The following is a 6,000-nucleotide window of genomic DNA, read 5'->3' on the forward strand; positions in this document are numbered from 1 at the left end:
TACTATGCTTCTCTGCAGTTTTATTTTTAGAACTAATTCTGTTGTACCATTTAAAATTTTAGAGTCTATTGCCTCCATTGTCCCTCTTTCTAATCTATGGTTGCAACATTCACAGGTTCATCTGAAAGTCAAGTATTTTTTACATACATTGCTTTTTAATTTACTAGATTATTTTTGAATTTATATATTTACTAGTTTTACTACCCATCTAAGACAAGATGAAATCTAAGTAATCAATTCAGACTCCCGTGTTAAATTTTGCATATGTCTCTGTTATATGCCATTTGGTACAGGATTTGTAAAAGCAGTGTTAATGTCTGCAATGTGCCATCTGTTGGAATGACAGAAACATAGCCGGATTCACACAGACACAGACACACAGACACCTATCCTTTTATTTAGGCGGATGTACCGTATGTACACATCTGGTCAAAAGTTTTAGAACACATCAATTTGTCCAGTTTTTCTTACAGTGAAGACAAGCTTCCGAGGGTCACCAGTTTGCGTAACAGGTGCCTCGCACTCGCAGCACAACAACTTCAAGCACTAGCTTAACAGATGTCGAAAAGTGCATGTCTCAGTTTCCACTGTAAAGAGGAGAGTGAAACTGCCAGACATTTAAATTTAAAGTTTAGATTAACAAAAACTGAAAAAAGGGTAATTTCAGAATATTACAAACGGGCCTTCATCAGGGAACAACTAATAGGTTACAACCTACAAAAGTTCGGCAGCAATTAAAATAAATTAAGCCTTGCAAGTTGAAGCAAACAGTTTGCACAGGTGTCCCAGCTTCTCTTGATTACATAAAAAACTGTCTTTCTTAAAGCAGAGTAATACTTGGACAATATAAATTATTAAAGCTGTAAATTCCAGTGATAATGGCAAGAAAATGTCAATTAACAAGCGAAATGAGACAGAGTATTATTACCCTAAGAAGGGTAGAAATGTTTCAGAAATTGAAAAGAAAAATCAAAGTGTTAAGTGAGTATGGTTGTCTACACAATCCAAACGCAATTGGAAAGAGGAAGAAACTCTGATAGGAAGAGATCTGGCAGACCCTAAATCACAACCCAATCAGAAGACAAGCTTCTGTGGGTCACCAGTTTGCGTGACAGGCACCTCACAGCACAACTGCTTCAAGCACAGCTTATCAGAGGTCGAAAAGTGCAAATCTCAGTTTCTACTGTAAAGAGGAGAGTTTATGCTGCAGGTTGGACCGGGCGAGTGGCAGTTAGAAAGCCACTTCCTTAAAGGACAAAATAAGAAAGTGAGGTTTGCCTGTGCCAAGAAATACCAGCTGTGGACTACTGAAGACTGGAAGAAAGTCTTACGGATCAAAATTTAAAATCTTTGGTTCATCACGCAGGGTGTTTGTACACAATTGAGTTGATGAAAGGATGATTCCTCTGTGTATGACACCAACTGTCAAACATGAAGGAGGAAATGTGATGGCCTGGAGTACTTTTGCTGGAGGCAGAGCTGTTGACTTGCACAGAGTGACGGGCATTTTGTTTGTTAGGCTGTTATATCTGCAAAAGGTGGCTACTTTAACTAATCAAAAATGTGAATTAAATTTTGTACACTTAATAATTCCTTGACTTATTTTTTTGTTTGCCATTGTTTATTTATTCTATGCCTTGATTTCATGAAACATTAAGACATTAAACTGCATGCATTTCCATAAAAACTAAAAAAACTGAGGTGTCCTAAAACTTTTGACAGGTATTGTATTGTTAAGTGTCACCTATAAATAATAATAATTCTTTGCATTTATATAGCACTTTTCTCACTACTCAAAATGCTCGGCAATTGCAGGTTAAGTGCCTTGCTCAAGGGCCCAACAGAGCAGAGTCCCTTTTTGGTGTTTACGGGATTCGAACCGGCAACCTTTTGATTGCCATTTAGCTCCCAAGCCTCAGAGCCACCACACCGCACTATAAAAAAAGAGGTTCTTCAGAGCAATGTCATATGGGAATTAATTTTAGTACACAAAAGAACCACCCACATGGAGATTTCAGAAAGAACCTTTCATTTGGTTCCATAACAGTTTCCATAATAAACATTTCCTAAGTTTAAAGTGACTCTTCCTGCATACAATAACACAGACTATGTTCAGGTCTTCTTGATCTGTTAATGTCCTGCTAGACAGCCTACTATGCATTTTGAGATTTCTGTTTTGTTGGCATACTACATTCTTAAAAATAAAAGCTACTAGGGTGGTTCTTCAGAGCAAAGTCATGCCATTTTTGATTCCGAAAAGACCTACCCACATTAAGGTTCAAGACCAAGACTTTATTTATTTAGATCTGTAAAAGGATCTACACAGTAAATAACCATGAATAAACAGATTTGTGAAATACCAATGGCTCATGATTTTAAAAGGACTCTTAAAAGGCCATCCAATTTTTTCCAATCCTTGGTGTCAAGTCCGGTAAATCTGTGCCAGACGTTACTGTATATGTAATGAGTGAGGGCTGGAAGCATTCCTTTCTCCTCGATCTAGACATTCTAACCCTTCCGCATCCTACTTTTTCTATATGCAACTGAGGTCAGTGCTTTGGACATTTTGAGTTCCCCTCTCTCCAGTCCTCTGATCAAGACCTGAACACACAAACTCAGGGTTTAAAGTGCAAAGCCGTAAATACTATGCTACAATGCTGGAACATCTACAACATGTATATGAACTGACATAATTATAAACAACTCTATTATTATTCCACATTTTGAACCTCTACAGATGAGTTATATCACATTGGGCAACTGTACCTTTCACAGTTTAGCTAACATTATTCAAACATTAACATTATTCAAAGTTATTGTCTGCTTTTACATGCATTTTTATCACTCTTTAATTTAATATTGTTTTTTATCAGTATACTGCTGCTGGATTATGTGAATTTCCGCTTGGGATTAATAAAGTATCTATCTATCTGTTATATCTATTCCACATTTTGGACCTCTACAGATGAGTTACATCACATTGGGCAACTGTACCTTTCACAGTTTTGTGCCAAGACAGATGCCTTTATTAAGATGTAGCTGACATTTGCTCAGCCCAACTTGGGTGCTTGGGTGGGACAGAAAAGTATTCACACTCCAACATCTGATAAATGGGATTCATTGTAATGTTTAATGGGAACTGTAAAGGGTTAAATCACTTTGGGCCACCTACTTTTCAGTTTTGTGACAAGACAGAGTCCTTTGTTAAATTAAAGTTTACTTTAATATGTTGAGTCACATGCAGGTCCAAAATGTGGAATACTTAAGCGTATTTTCTCAAATAATGGATCCGTTTTTGATGATGGTGATTAATGTACACATTGTAGAATATTCTGCTTTTGTTAACACTGTGTAAGAAACTGTTTTGCAAAAGATGTGAAGAAGTAGCTGACTGCAAGTGTAACCGACAGGATCCCACCCTACTCCGGGGTGTGTCGGAAAGAACTCAACACAAAGGCAATGACAGGCCATCCATCCATTTTTCATCCCGCTGAATCCGAACACAGGGTCACGGGGGTCTGCTGGAGCCAATCCCAGCCAACACGGGGCACAAGGCAGGAACCAATCCGGGGCAGGGTGCCAACCCACCGCAGGACAAACACACCCACACACCAAGCACACACTAGGGTCAATTGAGAATCACCAGTCCACCTAACCTGCAATGACAGGCGAAACAGAAATTTGTTTTATTCACCCCCTACTGCAACTATCACGTGTCTGGCTCTCTTCATAGCACAGTAGATATACAACTGCATACATTATTCACATTACACTATCAAAAACTGTTTACAATATACATTACCCTTGCACAATAAAAATATTCCGACTTTATAACCTTATATATTCATAACAAATAAATAAACCTGGGCGTCACGCCAGACAAACATCTTCTCCCCAATCCCCATTAAATATTAAATTAAATCGATTACTAATTATTATAAAAACAATTATTAATACAATATAAATAAGATATTTAAAATAAAAATTACAGCCCAAAATATAAATATGGTCGTTGTACACCACGTCGAATTACATTAAGCGCTGTAGCACCAATAAACAATAAATGCTAACTTTTTTTTTTAATTAAACATACAAAACTACATGTAAAACTTGGGGAGAAACAACTGAGTTACTACATACTTAAACGTTTCCAAATAATATACTTGGCAAATAAAATTAGAAAAAGTTTGGGGGCAGCTAAAAATACGACTCACCCCGAAAGCATCCAGCATGCGTATGGAGGCTTAACAGTGAAACCAGGTGGATGCGGACTGTGGGGTGCAACATTAATTAGCGCCCGTACTATAACTAACATACGATCGGTATGCTACTTACTATATGCAGGAACCATTGATTTTGGGAAAGTTTATAACTCAAAACTACAAAAAAAAAAATCACGAAAGAAAAATTACACATCTAGGAGCGAATAAATCAATAACCGAATACTTACATAATACTTTAAGCCTTGTCATCAGTTCCGACTTAAGGGAAAATAATTCTGTACATTTAGATAGTGCTTTTCGCACTACTCTAAGCGATTCAGAGAGTGGGAAGCCACTTGACAGCAGTCATTTTTGCGCCAGTACACTCACCACACATTAGCCGATAGCCAATTACAGACAAGGGGGTGATTAGGGGGGCAGAATGACTGTGCCATGGGGACAACTTAGCCTGGACATCGGGATACACCCTACTCTTTACGAAGGATGCCCAGGGATCTTTCATGACCACAGAGTGTGGGTCTCGGTTTAATGACACATCTGAAGGACGGCGAAATTGTTTATTGTCTGCGTGGTTTTTCTCCAGGTACACCGGTTTCCTCCCACAGTCCAAAGACATGCAGGTTAGGTGCATTGGCGATTCTAAATTGTCCCTAGTGTGTGCTTGGTGTGTGGGTGTGTGTGTGCCCTGCGGTGAGCTGGCGCCCTGCCCGGGGTTTGTTTCCTGCCTTGCGCCCTTAGTTGACTGGGATCGGCTCCCCCGTGACCCTGTAGTTAGGATATAGCAGGTTGGATAATGGATGGATGGATGGGATAATAATAATAATAATAATAATAATAATAATAATAATAATAATAATAATAATAATAATAATAATAATAATACATTTTATTTAATAGGCGCCTTTCTTAACACTCAATGTCACCTTACAATGAAATTAAACATTAGTAAAATAAAACAGAGTGATAAATTAAAAAACAATAATTAGCAAACAAAGATAACAGGCAGTAACACTGCAAAATTCACAATTGGTATGCCAGTTTGAAAAGATAAGTTTTGAGGACAGTTTTACAATGTGGTATTGAATCAAGCAGACGAATATGAGAGGGGAAAAGAATTCCAGAGTTGAGGAGAACTATGAGAGACGCTCGAGCTCCCATAGAACTGAGTTTAAAGTGTGGTACAGAAAGTAGAGCTGCAGATGAAGATCTGAGTGAGCTAGAGGGAGTGTAAATCTGGAGGAGATCAGTGAGGTAGTGGGGAGCAAGGTTGTCCCCTTCTTTGCACTTGGGCATTGGGATCCACGTTCAGACCACCAGCAACCCAAGTTTTTATCCTGGATGGTCTTCCATCCCTGTACTGGCGGGGCTCGAACATGTTTAACGTCAGGTGGATGGCGCTTCTAAGGTTAATGTGGTATGGGTGCTGGTAAAATAATTACCATCGCGTCCTCTCACAAACGTATTGTGCGAAAAGTAAATTGTGAAGTGTTTTAACTCATAACGCCGTCTCCTAACCACTCATCTTCACGCTTTTGTAACGATTAGTGATGGGCCGCTCGATAATGATGTGCCGACACCGTGCCCCGCTGTCGAAGCGCAGATGTCCGAAGCCCCACAACCGCTACAAGGATTCTTTCAGATTGCTCCCGTTGGAGGTGTCAAGACTCAAAAGTAAAAGAAGTGGCATATCGTTATTTGCTTGGTGCTCCTCAGGCTTGCGGGTCCTCCGGGTTGGTGTCGCGCATGGAGTATCAAGAACAAAGACAATTATATAAAA

At 39.0% G+C, this 6,000-nt stretch overlaps 1 protein-coding gene across 1 annotated transcript in view; it reads right to left on the bottom strand.

Moving 5' to 3' along the window:
• LOC120526759 (cornifelin homolog) overlaps positions 1 to 4,497 on the bottom strand; it is a 35,538-nt gene extending 31,041 nt beyond the window's left edge. The window contains exon 1 of the mRNA XM_039749909.1: positions 4,451 to 4,497. The gene's annotated coding sequence lies outside the window, so the exon portion shown is untranslated. The remainder of the gene's footprint in view (positions 1 to 4,450) is intronic.
• Between the last annotated feature and the right edge of the window lie 1,503 nt (positions 4,498 to 6,000).

Source organism: Polypterus senegalus, chromosome 3 (assembly GCF_016835505.1).
Source record: "Polypterus senegalus isolate Bchr_013 chromosome 3, ASM1683550v1, whole genome shotgun sequence".
Taxonomy (NCBI): domain Eukaryota; kingdom Metazoa; phylum Chordata; class Cladistia; order Polypteriformes; family Polypteridae; genus Polypterus; species Polypterus senegalus.